The 19188-nt window shown below is 41.9% G+C and overlaps 1 protein-coding gene across 6 annotated transcripts in view; it reads right to left on the bottom strand.

Annotated features, from left to right (window-relative positions):
- The window catches only part of thrb (thyroid hormone receptor beta), a 109120-nt gene that overhangs the window by 46477 nt on the left and 43455 nt on the right, over nt 1-19188 (bottom strand). The window contains exon 2 of one of the 6 annotated variants that reach the window (XM_053446638.1): nt 16580-16615. The exons of the other annotated variants lie outside the window; for them this stretch is intronic. The gene's annotated coding sequence lies outside the window, so the exon portion shown is untranslated. The remainder of the gene's footprint in view (nt 1-16579; nt 16616-19188) is intronic. 6 annotated transcript variants of the gene reach the window in all.

Genomic DNA, 19188 nt, shown 5'->3' with positions numbered 1-19188 from the left:
TTGGTAAATTATCCACATTTATATAAAAACTATAAAATCTTCATTGCAGATAAACCAGATAGGATGAACACAACATTTACTGTCCTCACTTTGCACCGATGAGAGTATATTGTTGTTGTTGCAACTGCAGTCGTCTGTGAATTTGTTATCTTTTGTTATTTTTTCTCCTGGAGCAAGTTGACCTGCATGTGGGAGAGTGATGTATGCAAACAGGTCTGAGCCAGGACGGAACAGAAATTGGTGGACTATGGAATGACCTTGTAGCTGATTGGTCCACAGCAAAGAAAAGGACGACCAAAGATGGTAGAGTGCAGCTGCAAAGGGGAGACGCATCCTCCTTCTCTCACAACCTGCCACATCATCCCTTTGTTCAATGAACCCACATGATCTTTGCTTTATTATTTGTTAGTCAGTAAGAGTGGACTGCCAGTTTAGTTTTACTGTTACCTGGTTTTGGTTAGATTTAATTCATTTAATGTAATTACCTGGATAGATTATTGTGATGCTTGACTTATAGATAGCTCTTTTTGTTGTTGTTGTTTTGGCCTTTTGTGGGGTTCGAGTTTAAAGATTATATCTCCATTTGTATTAAGTCACTTTGATAATAATTGCGTTGTTTAGTAGAGATGAGCCGGATACTCGGCTGAAACGAGTATCCGGTACGGATAAAGCACTTTTGCCGAGCACGAGTATTATACGAGTAATACGAGTCAATATCTGTGCTCGGACTGAATGAAAATCCTCACACAGCGTCACAGCGCTCCTCCCCTTCACACACCGCTCTGCTCACTCACTCACAGAACAGCTCTCTGTCTCTCAGTCACTCAGGTTCGCGGGTCTTTTCCGTTAACGTTTAGGGTTTCTTCAGCTTGAAGTTTGTTTTTATTTCAGTTTGTACTTACTTATTAACCAGTAGAGTTCTGTTAAACGTGGGTTCGTTCAGACGTGGTGCTGGTAGAAAGCGACTCGCGTTGCGTCTCTGCCTGTCGGAGATTTTTTTTTTTTTTTTACTTCACGCATTGAGTGTCGGACTACTCTCTAGCGTCTGGCTACTCTCTCTCCCTCTCTCTGCCGGTCGTTGGAGTTTTTTTTTTTTTTTTTAAACCGTCAGTTGGCTCTAACCAGTTTTATTTTACTTCACGCACTGAGTGTCTGACACTTTCTAGGTAGTAGTGGTATAAAAAATATTACAAATTAAGCTACACACACACACACACACACCTCGTGTGGAAATAAATGTAAATAAAATTAAAATAAAAAAATCATAAAAAAATTTCAAAGTTAAAAAATAAAGTTATGTTGAGTATGAAAACCCTTGTTATTACATTTCACTTCATAATTGCAACAGCATGTGTTGTATTCATTGTTGCAAAACTTGTTCTGTAAATAGTTCGTTTGCTATTGTGATCAAAATCATTGATCTGAAGCTCAATGCTGATACTGTCCTGTAATAGTTTTCTAATCAGCAATAAATATAACAATTTCTGATCAACCCATATCAATTGCATGCTTAAAATAACATACTGGTTAAAGCCCCGCCCGTATCAAGACAACCCGGCCTACTTCCGGGTTAAATCCAGCCCACGTCCGGGTTAAATCACACCCACTTCCGGGTTAGGCCCCGCCCACTCCGAGTACGGATACGGATACAGATAATTCATATGGTTAACAGATACAGATACAGATACAGATAATGCTGTACTCGCTCATCCCTATTGTTTAGTTAAGTTAAGAAATTGGGGAAGTTGTTTGAATCATGTTACGGTATGTCTCTTTAACTGGACATAACAGTACGCCTGTTTGAGGAGGACTCACTAATGACAAGGAATAATAATTCTGAAGTTGCAGGCCAAGCAAACAGGCAGATTTAGAATGAGCGCTGCCCTTGTCATCTTCAAAGCATTTCCAAATCTATCTAAAGACTGTACCAATGTAACATAAACCTACAAATGTTATAGTTGCTGTTGAAAAATTTACTGTAAAATCAAACAAAGAATTTAGGTTATTTATCAAGAAATGTCAAAACAATGGTTGCTGCTTCTAAACAGTGATAATTACATCTTGTTCTCAGCTCCAACATTCCAGACGGAATAACTGTTCTAGACAGCTGGTTGAATAAAACATTCTTTTCACTCTCCTTCGTGCTATGAGTGACTGCTCTGGGATAACAAACGTTTAAGGGAAAAGAAAAATGGATTCACTGCCTTTGCAAAGCAAATAAGTTGGCAACAATATCCCCTTCTGTTCCTGAGCTATAACGTTAATTAAGGGAATGGAACACTATGATTTATCATTTCATCCTATAACACATTCTAATGAATATTTTAATTTAATTTAATATTAATTCCTAAGTTATGGTAAAAAATATTTTTTTTAAGTCAGAAGGACCTTAAACATTGACTGTTAACTACCAAAATTGAATGTGTTCATCTCTGAGTCCAAGTGAATGTTAGTGCCAAATTCGAAAGAATTCCCTGCCGGCGTTGAGGTGAAACACAAGGGTAGCCTAAACGGATGGACAGCCAGAGTGCATAATGAACGAGAAGGGCACTCGAAGGCTGGACACTTTCGCCAAAGCTAACAGCTTGTCCTGCTGGATCTGCCCGTTTATCTATATCCGCTCAAATAGTTATTGCGATTTTCATTGGGTCACGCCCAACCCAAAATTTTGTGGAAACCTGTTGAGCGGTCTTTGAGTAATCTTCCTGAAGAACAGGGGAACGTCAATGAAAACATAATCTTGTTGGTGGAGGCAGTGACAGTCTATGAAGGGATCTGGGGAATTGTATTGAAACGTGCCCCAGGTTATCTATCTAATGCACCTGAATATATGGATCCCGTGTGAGTGACTGACCTATTCATTAGGGCCCGAGCACCGGATGGTGAGAGACCCTATTGAAATTGTAATTTAGAAATTGAATTCAATAATTACTTACTCAAACTCAATGAGATTCAGATCTTTCTTCCAAGAGAAAACCGTGAAAAAGAGATTAAAACAGGAAAAAAAGACGTATATACAGTTATATAGAGTTATACAATACAAGGAACTAAGAGTTAAGAAATAAAAAACAAATCAGATGATTAACTACTCAAGACAATGTATGAGTCGTGTTTGAGGGCAGTTTGCAGCTCAGTCCATGTAAATGGTGAGATAATATAAGATGATGTAGTATCATGTTTGTCATTTGTGACAAATTTCATTGCACGTATGACACACAGGGTTTAGATGCTGAAGTGGGTATGGCGCAGAATGACGATTCAGAATAAGTCGAGGACAGAAAGGATGGTGAACTGCTCAATAGTTTAATGGTTGGAAGAAAATAGTTGGTTAATTAAACCCCTTGATTTTGAATTTTTTTAATCAGTTGAGCTCACTCACTCACTCATCGTCATCCGCTTATCCGGGGTCAGGTCGCGGGGGGAGCAGCTCAAGCAGGGGGCCCCAGACTTTCCTTTCCCGGGCCACATTGACCAGCTCTGACGGGGGGATCCCGAGGCGTTCCCAGGCCAGTGTTGAGATATAATCTCTCCACCTAGTCCTGGGTCTTCCCCGAGGTCTCCTCCCCACTGGACGTGCCTGAAAAACCTCCCAAGGGAGGCGCCCAGTGGGCATCCTTACCAGATGCCCGAACCACCTCAGCTGACTCCTTTCTAAGTAAAGGAGCAGCGGCTCTAATCTGAGTTCCTCACGGATGACTGAGCTTCTCACCCTATCCCTAAGGGAGACGCCAGCCACCCTTCTGAGAAAACTCATCTCGGCCGCTTGTACCCGCGATCTCGTCCTTTCGGTCATCACCCAGCCCTCATGACCATAGGTGAGGATAGGAACGAAGATCGACCGGTAGATCGAGATCTTTGCCTTGCGGCTCAGCTCTCTTTTCGTTACAACGGTGCGGTAAAGCGAACGCAATACCGCCCCCGCTGCTCCGATTCTCCGGCCAATCTCACGCTCCATAGTACCCTCACTCGCGAACAAGACCCCGAGGTACTTGAACTCCTTCACTTGGGCTAAGGACTCATTTCCTACCCGGAGTAAGCAATCCATCGGTTTCCTGCTAAGAGTCATGGCCTCAGATTTAGTGGTGCTGATCCTCATCCCAGCCGCTTCACACTCGGCCGCCAGCCGATCCAGTGAGTGCTGAAGGTCACAAGCCGATGATCCAATGAGGACCACATCATCCGCAAAAAGCAGTGACGAGATCCTCAGACCACCGAACTGCAACCCCTCCCCACCACGACTACGCCTCGATATCCTGTCCATGTATATCACAAACAGGATTGGTGACAAGGCGCAGCCCTGGCGGAGACCAGCTCCCACTGAGAACGAAACTGACTGGCTGCCGAGGACGCGAACACAGCTCTCGCTTTGGGAGTACAGAGATTGGATGGCCCTGAGGAGAGACCCCCTTACCCCATACTCCCGCAGCACCTCCCACAGTTTCTCCCGGGGGACCCGGTCATACGCCTTCTCCAGATCCACAAAACACAAGTGGACCGGATGGGCGTACTCCCAGCCCCCCTCCAGGATCCTTGCGAGAGTGAAGAGCTGGTCCGTAGTTCCACGTCCGGGGCGAAAACCGCATTGTTCCTCTTCAATCTGAGGTTCGACGATCGGCCGAACCCTCCTTTCCAGCACCTTGGAGTAGACTTTACCAGGGAGGCTGAGAAGTGTGATACCCCGATAATTGGTACACACTCTCTGGTCCCCCTTTTTGAACAGGGGAACCACCACCCCGGTTTGCCACTCCTTTGGCACTGTACCCGACTCCCACGCGATGTTGAATAGGCGTGTCAACCATGACAGCCCCTCAACACCCAGAGCCTTTAGCATTTCTGGCTGGATCTCATCAATCCCTGGGGCTTTGCCACTGCGGAGATGTTTGACTACCTCAGTGACCTCCACCAGGGAAATTGACGACGAAACACCATCAACCTCGAGCTCTGCCTCCAACATAGAGGGCGTGTTATTCGGATTCAGGAGTTCCTCAAAGTGTTCCTTCCAACGTCCGACGACCTCCTCAGTTGAGGTCAACAGAGTCCCATCCTTACTGTACACAGCTTGGATGGTTCCCCGTTTCCCCCTCCTGAGGTGCCGGATAGTCTTCCAGAAACACTTTGGTGCCGACCGAAAGTCCTTCTCCATGGCCTCTCCGAACTTCTCCCACACCCGCTGCTTAGCCTCCGACACGGCAGCAGCTGCAGCCCTTCGGGCCTGTCGGTACCCTGCAACCGAGTCTGGAGTCCTCCAGGATATCATATCCCGGAAGGCCTCCTTCTTCAATCGGACGGCTTCCCTGACCACCGGTGTCCACCACGGTGTCCGAGGGTTACCGCCCCTTGAGGAGCCTAAGACCCTGAGGCCACAGCTAGCCACCGCAGCTTCAGCAATGGAGGCTTTGAACACCGCCCACTCTGGCTCAATGCCCCCAACCTCCACAGGAATGCCAGAAAAACTCGGCCGGAGGTGTGAGTTGAAGATACCTAGGACGGGGGCCTCCTCCAGACGTTCCCAGTTCACCCGCACTACTCGTTTGGGCTTACCAGGTCTATCCGGAAATTTCCCCCATTCCCTGATCCAACTCACAACCAGATGGTGGTCGGTTGACAGTTCCGCCCCTCTCTTTACCCGAGTGTCCAAAACATGCGGCCTCAGATCAGATGACACAATCACAAAATCGATCATTGATCTTCGGCCTAGGGTACTCTGGTACCAGGTACACTTATGAGCACCCTTATGTTCGAACATGGTGTTTGTTATGGATAATCCATGACTAGCACAGAAGTCCAATAACAAACGACCGCTCGGGTTTAGATCAGGGAGGCCGTTCCTCCCCACCACGCCTCTCCAGGTGTCTCCATCGTTGCCCACGTGGGCGTTGAAGTCACCCAGCAGAACAACGGAGTCCCCTACTGGAGCCCCATACAGGACTCCATTCAGGGTCTCCAAGAAGGCTGAGTACTCTGAGCTGCTGTTTGGTGCATACGCACAAACAACAGTCAGAGTTTTCCCCCCTACAACCCTTAGGCGCAGGGAGGCGACCCTCTCGTCTACCGGGGTAAACTCCAACACCGCGGCGCTCAGCCGGGGATTTATGAGTATCCCCACACCCGCCCGGCGCCTCACGCCCTCGGCAACTCCGGAGAAGAATAGAGTCCAACCCTTATCCAGGAGTACGGTACCAGAGCTGAGACTGTGCGTGGAGGTAAGCCCCACCAGATCTAACTGATAGCGCTCCACCTCCCTCACAAGCTCCGGTTCCTTTCCCCACAGCGAGGTGACGTTCCACGTCCCCAGAGCTAGCTTCTGCCGCCCGGGTCTGGTCCGTCGAGACCCCTGACCTTCGCTGCCACCCATGTGGCTGCGCACCCGACCCCAACGGGTCTTCCCACAGGTGGTGGGCCCATGGGATGAAGAGAGGGGGGGTGCCACGTAGTTTGTTCGGGCTATGCCCGACCGGGCTCCGTGGCAAACCCGGCCACCAGGCGCTCGCCATCGAGCCCTCCGTCTGGGCCTAGCTCCAGACGGGGGCCCCGGGCTTCCTCCGGGCCGGGTCACATCTCCTCTTTTTCCATTATTCATTGAGGTTTTTAATCAGTTGAGCCCTGAATGATAATCTCCTGCCCAACCAATCTAATACAGAATATATATTGTACGTCTCAACAATAGCAATATAAGTATGATTAAAAGTTTTAATGGCAGGATGATGAGAGACACTTATGTACATACTTGTCGATTGTAGACTTTCTCTGTCTAACCTTGTAAATAGTAGTGCAGAAAGTTGAACTCATTAGTGTGTTAAAAATGCACCATGAAATTGTCAAAAACGCCAGCCAGCCAGAAAGGGGAAGGAGGAAGTGAAATATTAATAATTCTATAGCCGGAGTGTCTGTTTTCTTACCTGGGTAATATAAGTAATTTATGTTTCAGATTCCAAGTATTACATAGAGTAGTATACATCTGGACTAATGAATTGAAAAGTATGGCTTGATAAATCGAATAGGTAAATGATAGAAAGACTTTAAAGGATGTCCTTGATTGTATAATATAAAATGTAATAGGAATAGAAATAGGATGTGTGCATATGTTTGTCAGTCTGATTGAAAGTAGGTGTCATTATTTGTGATCTTGCGTTCTATATAAATAAAGAACCATTTCAATGCTTAATCAGTAATTGCAACCTTAGCAAAGATTAGAAAAAGTTATGTGTGTGCTATTATGAGTGGGTGTGTTACCAAATGGCTTAGACACACAGTTTTGTATTGTGGACGTGCTGAGCGTGTAGAAAAATACATCGCTGCGCTGTTGAAGTTAAGGATGGGAAAAATATTGAAATTTCATTTATTTCTTCCACAGTAATATCACTGCCCACAGTTTACACGCACACACAGCCAGACACACACACATGTGTGTGCGCGCAAACCTCCCTCTCAGGCTAGCAGTTGTTGCTTTCGCTTCTCTGAGTGTGGGTCACATCAGGACAATGCACCGGCTCGCAGACTCTGTTTGCATCAATACCAGGTTTTTTTTCCGCTCGTTTTTTCAGCCTCATGGACACTATTTCAGGGCCAGCAATGAAAAAGCAAAAAGAGGAGGGGGGCTTTTCAAATTGATGACAGCAGTGGGTGCATAGGGAAACCATTGAAAGGAGTATATAAAAGCAGCATCATAGCATCTGCCTGTCTCTCCCTCTACATCCCCCTCCACCCCTCCCCCGGCATCAAAAGCGCGTGCCCATCCTGAGCCGACAGAGCTCCAGATCGGTGCTGCAGTGCATGCTGGGTAAGAGAGGACAACTCAGGACACAGCCAGGGACTTTAAGGATACTGCAGTAAGCTGTTCACGTTGAAAAAAAGAGGGAAAAGATGCAGAGGGAAAGGAGGAGGGGAGGGGTGGTGAGGGAGAGGAGCCAAAAATACTGGCACGATCAGAGAAGGATGGAGGAATTCAATGAACATTTCAGCCGCACAAATATGAAAATGTTCGACGCAGCTTTTCTCCGTTTTAATGGCTCCCGTCGTCAAATGTGCATCAGTGCATCTGTTTACTCCCAAGGATTTGAGATGTATTATAAAGGCTGTTATTTATCGTCACTCTGAACCCGTGCCTCATCTCTAGGTTTGCTGTTAACTAAATTTGACAAGGATCATAAATTAAAGCTGGTATATGGACTAATGAAAAACTGGATGAACAGATATATTTACCATTTCAAAGCAAAGGGGGTGTAATGAATTTGATTGATTTCATATAGTTTTTTTTTTTATGTGGACCTGTATTGATGTCTTCTACATTAGAAAAATATCCACCACTATCTCCCGATCCTTATCTGATACCTTGTTTTGTTGTCCAAACAACACAACAATCTATTTAACTACAATTATATGAAACAGATACAATTAGTAAAGGTGAACTTTTGACAGTCTAACATAAAGGTATATTACAGTCTGTAAAATAATGTTTAATAATAGTTGTACATTGTATAGAAAATAATTTACTTAATGATACACTATTCCATGCAAGTACTGTACAGGAGCTTGAAATAAAAAGGAATAATTTTATCAATAATACTATTGTAATAATCATGATAGGCTACATTGTAAATTAAAATGCGCCAAAAATGTTTGTTGTACACATATTTTATATTTTTGAATACTTAATACATTTGCTATATATAGCACATATTAATATACTTCTGTTACTTTCTACTAACCCTGTCTCCTACAAATAGCAAGTGGTTGTATGTTTGAAAAAACATCTAGCTGCAGGGACATTGCCACTGTTATTACAGTATCTGCTAAGATACTAAGATTTACTAACAATATATTCAATAATGTATGTATTTAATTTATTCCTACAAACTGCAAGGTTATTTGCATTTACTGGTAAAAAAACATGTTATGGTATATAAACAGAATTTAAAGAGGACAAGCTTTGACTCTCAATCCAAACACGTGGTCTAAAGGTGCAAGTTGATTTAGGGCGTTTCCAACTACATTTACTTTCACACCAGACACATAGGTTGCTGAGCCAAGGGCTCGGTTCAAAAGAGTTTTTACTTAATCCCTTAATTAACCATGGGTGTGCTCTAGGTCTAACATTCATTAAAAACAATTAGACTGTGATCTCCTTAACCTTTAAAAGCCAGGTGAGCTTATACATTGGTCCATTTCCCAGGTAGCAAGAGAGAATTTCAACTGACTGCATATACTTGCAGACTTGTTTTTACTTTATTCTACAATGTTAACGAAACTTCCCAGCACTGCATTGCTTATATCTCATTACCCACAATGACTCACACTAGCTTTGCTCATTCTGCAAACATTCCTTAGCTCTACACTTGGAGTTCACTGTGATGAACAGACACTGCACAAATATAAATAGCTTGTAACACCTGCCAGAGTGAGACACTGGAAGAGTCTTTGTTCTTAAAACAATGAGCAGGAGCATAACCTGTAACGAACATCATGCTGGTATGTTGAGCCTTAACTAAAGCAACAGAATCAACCCTATGCCTGTTGTTTTATTACGTCTGAAGAAGGGGTCAGTTTGGCTGCAACATTGTTTACCCTTGAGACTCCAAAAGTGTTTTGTCGACTCAAACACCTTACCCACCCCTCCATCGACACAGTGGTGAGTAGATAGAGTGCATTTAAATTTTTCGGTGGACTATCCCTTTAACAATGCATGTAAAACCGACACATGAGTGAAGCAACCAAAAAATACTGTGCCAAATGGTGCAAGATTACAGTGAAAGAAATGCAAATAGGGCGGTTACAACATTTGAGCACAAAAATGTCAAAAAATAAATGCATTTGACCTCTTTTACTTGTGCCATCTTACATGTGGGTCACAGCTTCACGCAGACAGTGTCATTAACACTGACCTTGCATGTTGTGCCAACTCACCCATCGCCTGCCTCCCCACTGACATGTAACGGACCACAACCGCTGAGACCACCACAGCACTGACATAGAAGCATCTGCTGGATTCTACTATATGAAAGCCTGACCCCTGCACAACCTCTGTGTGTGTGAGAGTGTGTGTGTATACAGCTGCATCTGAAGTGTGTCCGTGTGTGAATGAGTTTGTCCTCAGAGTGTATGCCTGAGGTAGACAGGTTCACTACAGGGAATGCATGTCCACACAGCGTGCGTCAGAACTGATCAGCCGCCGCTGCTGATCCTGCCACATGTGACAGTGAGGCTGCCGGAGCCAAGACTCAGGCCATAGGGGGGGAGGGGGGGGGCCCTGCCGCCGACCCACTGGACGCCACATCGCTCCTCTGCACCCCCCTCGCAAAGTCACCACTACAGTGTTAAAGGTGTTCCTAAACATAATCATATCAGTGTCACCTTAATCCTGATACATTAGTATCACCACTGTAAACATGTAATGAGGGTCAGATAAGGCCAACTGGGCTTCCTGCTGGACAAAATAACCATAATACTATAGCTAGCAGGGTTGCTATGGCTGTGGCTAATGATTATTTTCACTAATGTTTTAACTGGTGATTATTGAGTAAATTAGTTAGATTGCTTTGATCTGATCAACAGTTCAAAACCCAAATATATTTAGTTCACAATGATATAAAACAGCACTCAGCTGTTGATCGAATTATCAATGATTAAAGGTATGGTTCAGCACACAGTGTGTTTGTACATTAAATGACAAACTAAAGCTGAATTCATCAGATAATCATTTGATCAACAAACTCACGTTAAGCCAATTGATATCACTCCTCACATGTGAACCTTTGATATAGTTCTCTCAGTTTTCTGTGACAGGGTAAACAGGTTATTTCAAGACATCAGTCTGGTCTTTGAGGGATTCATCGATTCACCTTGTCTTAGACTCATTAACCTCCAACTAGGGCTCTTATAATTACTCATTACATTTATAATTACTTTATCTTCTTGTCGGATTGAATGAAACCAGATTGGAGAACAAGCGCCATCAGCTGTTTCTCTCATTACGCATTTCATCCAATTGAAAAAAATATTTTCTTGAACTAAAAAATGCTGTATTGAATTTGGAGTGAAACTGATGACCTTTAAAACCTTTTTAATTCCAAATAATAGCACTTCCCTTTGCTAGAAACTGAACTACAGATGTATTCAGTTAGTAGCATATTTAGCACAGGAAGAAACAGCTAAACCAGAAGAGCCGGATGCAGCCTCACCAGAAAAATCATGTTTTCCTAAAAATCACTCAGTCTCCTGTAGAAGTGTGATTCATGTATTGTCACTAAACAGTCCACATCTGACAGATCAGAAAGGCAGAAAAAGCTGCGCATTACTGGAACGTTACATATCCTCCACAGAAGACAACTTCTGGTTTTCTTGATAATTCACCTCTGAACTATTATTTGTGAACTTAATCAAATCTAACCAGAGGTTGCCTTTGCATCTTGCCCAAGGACACTTAGGCATGCAGATGGGTCAGACTGGGGATCGAACTGCTGACCTTCAGGTTGGAGGATGACCACTTTACCCCTCAGCCACGGCCGCCCACAATGTCAAATTAAAAGTCCTTTAGCAGCAATGAATTATGTTTCTGCTTTCAGATTATTCAAAAGAATGCCTGCTCTAGTGTTGACAAGTGAAATTGTTCCAACCTTGTTGTGGATGTGTTAGCTTCATATTAAAATACTACAAACTCTAATGTTTATTTTGTTTATTCAGTGAAAGATCTGTAATTGTTTCTCTATATGTTGCTACAGTGTGAGAAGTGTCAAGCTATGATTTTATTACTGTCGCTACAGCCATCTTGCCACCTGCTCTTCAGATCACTCATCGGCATCGAGACAAAGAAAGTCGCTGGGCGGCTCAACAAAGTGCTGGTGGCAGGTCAAACCACTGGGGAGAGTGACCGACTTAGAGGGCCACAACTTGGTTGACATGTCGTTGAATTGTATCTAATGAGGCAATAAATAGGTGGAATGGACCCACGTGGGGATTGATAGCAGGGTAATCACCCTACAGCACTGATATTATTTGTGAGGCTGTACGCAAACATTGTTATTGTGTTTTTGCAAAGAGACTTTCAAAGAAAGAAGCCCAAGGTTGCGTATTTTAAGCGGACCTGGCAAATAGGAGCAAGGAAAATCAAATTTTTACAACTGTACTCCACACACTCGGAATAGACTTCAACAGAATTCAAGCTGACTTTATTAATATCGTTTGCGGCTTTTCCAAGAGTCAACTGACCATACTATTCATTTGAACTGTCACAGCTTTCAATTTAACTACTGGTTTTATTGATTCATTTTTTAATCTTTCATACACTTTTACTTTTTAACGTTTTACTTTACATTACCTGTAACTTGTTTTAATTTGTATAATCATGTATCGTTTGTGATGCTGTTTGAATTTGAATTTATTGTATTCCTTCTATTTTTGAAACGCTGTACCTCGGTAACATTAAAAATGAGTATGACATCTCAATGTGTCTCCCGAGGTTTTAGATAAATAAAAGATGGACTCTGGCTTTATGTCTTTGGGAGTCCCGTAGGGGCGGCTACTTTAACCGGGTTTGTGCAATTTAATTTGTCATTACTACACCTGACATCCTATTGGTTGGGGAATTTTGACTGACTTGTTAGAAAAAAACTCAGAGAGCAGAAGAGGAAAATCTGGGACAAAAGGAGAAGTGCAGGGCCAGACTGTACGCTCATGCAGAGAAGCTGGAGCGCAGCAAATCAAAACACAACCCGGCTGTATATGAGTGCAACGTGAAATCAAAACCGTGTGCTCTTAAACCAAAAGTCCAGGCTCTTGAATACAAACTGGAAAATTCCTGTAACGAATGACCTGTTTTTACTTTACCACTTCCATTACGGCTCAACATTCAACTCAGTTTGGAGACTACTTAAAAAGTTATGGTGATTATAATTTGAAATTCCAAAGTAATTTCCATGTGCATAAGTCTAACTATTTTACGTTCACCTGAAGACTTGAGACAAACAGCCGACTGCTGGAGAGTCTGCACTCGAGGTGCAGTGGTTACAAGCAGTTGTAAATATAAATTTAAAGCTCTAAAATACATTAATGGTGCCTTTAAAAAATGGAATTGGGACCCAGCTTAGGAACTAAGTCAGCGAATAAGATCACACAACCAACAGATAATCATGTGGTGATACTTGGTGCCTAACCAAATATGTGTGTTTCTCAACTGCTTAAAGACGCTGTTGTCCCGACTGTCCCATGCAGGTGTCTCTCTTGTGGTTATGTGACAATGAGCTGTTGCTTTAGAATATTTAATTATCCAGGGAAGCATGTTGGTTCAGTTTAACGCACATACTCAGGCACAAACACTGTTGATGTGTGAAGCTGATGGATGTCTAACGTGCTCAGCAATTAACTGTAATACGTTTATCTATCTGGCAACACAGTGTTTGGTGGGACTTCATACCTGCACTGTCTTCATACCACTTTAATATTAAAGCTCTCAAGATGTTGACCAAAAACAGCCAAATCGGTTGTGTCTGTTCCCAATGGCTGTCGATTAACAGGTCTGTTGTCATGAAAAGAGGTGACACGCAATAAATCATCCAAATGAGCAATAGACAAATTTCTTTCTCTCCTCTCAGGCATTCATGGTGCTGCGCCCAGGAGGAGTTGTGCAAGAGAGGTACAAATCCCACCTGCACTCAGTACACCTGACCAAACACTGTGTGATTTGTAAGTTGTCAGAACAAATTTTTAATATTTGGGAACATGAAAATATACACATGAATGCAAATTATTTTCTTCAGCATCCGTCCCTCATTATAGGAAATAATCATTAACTGTGATATATGCTATATTCAGTGAACTGATTCATTTCATATTTAAAAGAGAATAGGATAGTCAATAAAACATTTAAATACATTAATTTATGACAATGTGTAATGCAGCAAATTACACTGTCCCATAGGATCAAATTATTATACTATCAAATACACTCCTGATCAAAATCTTAAGACCAGTTAAAAAATTGCATGAATTTGCATTTTGCACTGTTGGATCTTAGGAAGGAATAAATTGCCTGCTCACAACTTTTGGGCTCTTGTTCCCATTTCTTCTTTTTGCATTTTGAAACTCTACTTAGAACCTTCCTAAGATTCAACAGTGCAAAATGCAAATTCATGCAATTTTTTAACTGGTCTTAAGATTTTGATCAGGAGTGTATATATAACTTGAACAACAGGACTGAATTGGGAACATCCTTTTCTGATGATTTCTCTGTGTTGACATGTTGCAAAATTTGTAATAGTCCAATGAAAATGTGCACTAAAATGATGTCAGATATCATATTATTGCAAATATGTCGGCTTATACTTTCCCTCAGTATCTGTCTTGTTGAGGGAATTTTGCACTTTTTTTTTTCCATATCTAGATTGTTAGGGTGGAGCTACAGGCCTTTGATACAGAAATGATCTAACTAAGCTCGGTGAAGCTACGATTAATATTCCAACATGGCTGCTCAGATAAGCCTTTCTGAGGCTATTCAATTTAATAAAGGCTGAAAAAAATGATTTAAACAGAAACATCTTTACAGACTTTGGTCTTGGGATTCATTTATGTACAAGTTCTGAGCAAAATCTGACACAATGCTGTAACAAGCTAGTCTGATCTAACAATTCATAATTAATTATTGATGGAGACAGCAACTGGACCTCATACATCATTGATAAGGTTTTAGAAGCAGGACAAAAAGATGGATTTTGTACTGCAATGCAAGAAGAGAACCATTAATGTGTGACTTCTACATTTCACTTCCTCATGTATCAGAGAAACTTCTGCTCTCATGTGCTGACGAGTCCCCTGCTTCTCCCCTTGACATTCATTTTAAAGCAGTTCAGTTTTTGAATTGATCACACAATCATATATCTGCAGTTACAAAACCCTGTGCTTGCCATGCTTTAATACTTTGACAACCCCTCACTATTGGGACCACCCCCCTCTTCCCCTCGCCTCCATTTTACACAGCCTCTGTCCAGTTGTTTAGTTCACTCCATGCATCCAACCAAGCCAACTAACCAAACTGCACCAAACTAAACACTGAGCACGGGTTCTACGAAACGCACCAAACAAGTAACTAGTGAAAGCACATTTTCCAGGCCTGGCCCAAGTCATGTGTCTTGTGAAGACATCTAGCTCTCAAATGTCATCGTCTCAGAGCTCACAACCTGTTTGAGTGGCAAACAAACAGTTCATCCAACAGCACACTGCTCAACAGAGCACAGACACACAACACAATCTTCTGTACACAAACCAGCCAGACACAGGCACTTGAGCTGTTTTCAGACCTGAATTCTGGAGAACTTCATATCTTGAGGCCCAGAGTTATTTATCTTGTTACCATGGGTTATTATGTTGTGGTGACGTAATATTTTTTCCCACAAATGTGATCGGGGGACTCCTTACACAATCATACAATCAGATATTATTCTACCAGCTGTCATTCCTGCATTTAGCAGCTGTAACAGTGTTTCTTTGTCTGCATAATGTGTTTCTTCATCTCGTACTTTTCTAATATAACAGTGTGGTCCTCATTGTGAAAGTGGGCTCTGGTGCCAGTTTACTTGTCCATGTGTGTGATTGGTCATATGCAGTAAACACCGCCCCTTTTATGTGCACACGCTCCGATCTTGACGAGGCAAACCTGGGTTGACTTACTGAGGTAATAACAAGTATCATGTGACCGCTTAGCATGATTGCAATTGTTAGGTTAAGTTCACACAGATATCGGAAAGATATCTAGGGTATGTTGAACTCGCTTTGTAGTACAGGCCCCTGGAAAGTCACTTGTGACTTTATGTGCAGTACCGGTTATTTTTAACAGCACAGATAGACTGCCTGACCACCCAGACTGCATGCACACAGGATTACTGTTCGGCTGGATCCCATATGAACAGCTTGTCCCGGACCGGACCTCAAATTAGGTATTTTCTGTTATTTAGAGCAGTATGTAAACACAATCCCTGAGAGCACATATACACTATATGAGCAGTAACACTGTGTACTCTGGCACTAACAGGGCACTGTCCTGGAAACGAACCGGAAAGCTGTCATGCTTTGACTGTGAAGACAGCTTTACATGGGAAGAGATTTGAAGTTTGGACACATAACAATACAGATTTTAGGAAGTGAATTTTGGGCCATTTATATTTACATTTCAGACACTGTATGTACTGGTACAAGCCAATTTTATCCAGTCGTATAAGCTGTAATTGTTCTTGTCACTAACAGAAGCAATAAAACAGCATTGCCATGCACCTCAAAGCACAGCCTATTCAGAGAACACACCACATTGTAAAAGCTGGAATTTTTTTAGAAAGTCTTCAATATAGATGCTGAACAAATGTTTTGCTCATTATCTTTGTGGTTGAACTCTTCCAGCAGTTTTCCAGGTCTCTACATGAGGACAGTGTATAGCATAGGAAGTGAGCTGTACAGCCAGGACTATGTTCAGACAACAATAAACCAGTAAAGGCTGGGTCTGTGAGGCTTTTCATCCCAGCCTTTACTGGGAGGCAGCCATGGCTGGGAAGGAAAGGAAGGAGGCGAGCTGAGTGCCAGGTAGCAGTTCATCACATACCATAGCAAGGTATTGGATAAATGATGAAGCAGCATTCTGAAAAGAAGAAATACACAAGGTAAAAGAGGACCACACCCACCGAAGATGCAGGTATTTTTTCATTTGGCAAGTAAATGTCAGAAGTGTATTGGCCACGCGGACACTATGTTTGTATCAAAACAGTTAGATCATTAAAACACTATTCTCAGTGTCAAGTCTAATTTGATTTACAAGCGCGCGCACACACACACACACACACACACACGTGTAATGAGAAAGCTATGGTTATGATTTGTTCGGTTTACCAAAGAAATTTTTTTTTCAGGCTTTTCAATTGTACTTCAAAATTATATTTAATACATTTTTAAAAACTGATTGACATATTAAATATAGTACAATTATCCATTAGTTTTTTTTTTTAGGCTTGTATTAAACATGTTATATCTCAATGAAATACCAAAAGGCTATTTCCTTTTATTGGCTGGTAAATATATAATTGCATCTACCAGCCACCTCGGCTGTTGAGACAAATGTGTAATGTAATGTAGCACAATAAAACAAAAACAAAGTGGAACAAAGAATGGCATAAAATTATAAACTCATGTGGAGACCATTAAGTTGAAAACAAGAAGCTTCATTATGTAACTCAATGAGTGAAAGTTATGTTCTGTTATAACTTGTTCCAACTCTGTGTGTCTTCAAATCAAAACTGCTCTGGCAGTTATAAGGTTTGCAAAAAGAGTAAAAGCCTGCCTATCTGCAAATAGGTCAGTAATGGGCACCCTAGGATTTTCTCCAGAACTCCTCCTCTGATTGGTCGCTTTCCACATCTCTAGGGCAGAAACCTGGACACCACGCTGGCACAACCCTCCCGAGCTAGGAACACTGCCAGGTTTTAGGAGAAACACACACACACTGTATGCATGTGGAACACAGTGAAAGGCCAAAATGCTCCACATATATCCAGACAGACCTCCAGCATCCAAGCTTTCACAATATGCATGCTGGCCTTGTGATGTCACACTGGGCTGAAGCAGAGTCTGAATTCTTTAGATTCTGGACCCATAAAGATTCAGCGGGTGGTAATTTGTTCTGTGTACACTGGGCTCGTCTCCACCCAACAGTTGGGGCCCTAGAAGATTGATTTCTCCGACCCTGAACAGCACAGAGATTTTCCTAACAGCTGGATATAGAACAGCCACAGCTCTGGTCAGTTAAAGCTATTTTTTTTTACTGATAACACACACTCAAGTTCCTTAACTGGAATTATCCCTTGGTAAGTTCTTACTGATTACAAATTAGAGGATAGGGATGTTCTATTTATCCCTTTTTCTTACTGATTGATGCCACTTTAATCGTTCCTTAACAAACAAGATTTAAATGTTCTTAAAAGAATGCTACAATTCTTATTTATAACAAGGGGTTATTTGTGAGCAAAATCATATTAATTATCCCTGCCATGGGGTCTGCCACAGTAATGACTTATTTTCTTCTTGCAATATATTTACACTTGATACAAAGATCTCCAATGTTTTACATGTTTGCTTCATTGTGCAGCAGTGTTTATCTCTGTCCCGGATCACCGAGATAAATCCTGTTGCTTCAGAGGCGCAGTGAACTGTCAAAAAATCCTTACATATTTTACCATTCTTGACATGCAGAACCTTTCATAACCCTCTACTGTAAAGTATAGCATGTATTGCAATACAACTTTGAGTAGTATTTTTAGGACCTCCAAATGAAAATAAGCAAGCCTACAGCAGCATAGAGGACATAGCTTGTATACTAGTTTAAAAAAAAAAATCATATTATTTTATAATATTCATATTTGCCTACATATTTAATGTTAAAATGACTATATGATTTTACACCAAAGCTGAACTTTGACCTTTTGGATACAGACTGTTGTCACCTCATACTTTCATCCTCTTAGAGATTTGTGTTATATTGTGTCATGATTAATCCGTTCTTCTGTAAATTCAAACATTGTACCAAATGTAAGGGAATATACCCAGGTGTTGCTAAGATATTGCATTCTTGGAAATGGTAAGGTTGACTGTAGGTATGTCATTATGTACCTATAGGTATGGATAGACAAGATACAAATAGAACTTAATGCAGACTGCAAAACAGGGCAAACAAGTAGGACGAATTGAAGAAGGCGTGTAGAGTGATGGTGCATGGAGTTCAAGAGAAAGAAGAAAGTCGTTCCTTTTGATGAATACATATATATTAATGTGTTTGTTAGTGTGTGTGTGTTTCCCTGAAGAGTATTACCCTTGTAGGTAATACATGTAGCTCCGCTCTAGATCCTAACTGTGGAAAAACCAAAAAATGTTAAGACAAGGCTTGCTGATCACATCCAATCCCTGCTATAGACACTGTTATACACTAATCAGTCTGTTATGTAACCCTCTGAACAAATGGCTCGCAGGAATAAAGAAGTAGGAGGTGTTTTTTTCAGCAATACTGACAAAATGCAGCTCATGGCCTCAATGCAATCTGTGAAACAAACAGAGTTTCAAAAGTCTACCTTATGGGGCCTCTGAGAGGTGTTTTTTGTATTCATAATAAAAAGGCAAAAAATTCAAACAAAAAATGTCGGTTTTACCTGTGTGCCATGACTGGCA

The sequence above is a fragment of the Pleuronectes platessa genome, chromosome 18, assembly GCF_947347685.1.
Source record: "Pleuronectes platessa chromosome 18, fPlePla1.1, whole genome shotgun sequence".
Lineage (NCBI taxonomy): Eukaryota > Metazoa > Chordata > Actinopteri > Pleuronectiformes > Pleuronectidae > Pleuronectes > Pleuronectes platessa.
This window is presented reverse-complemented; position numbering and strand designations above follow the sequence as displayed.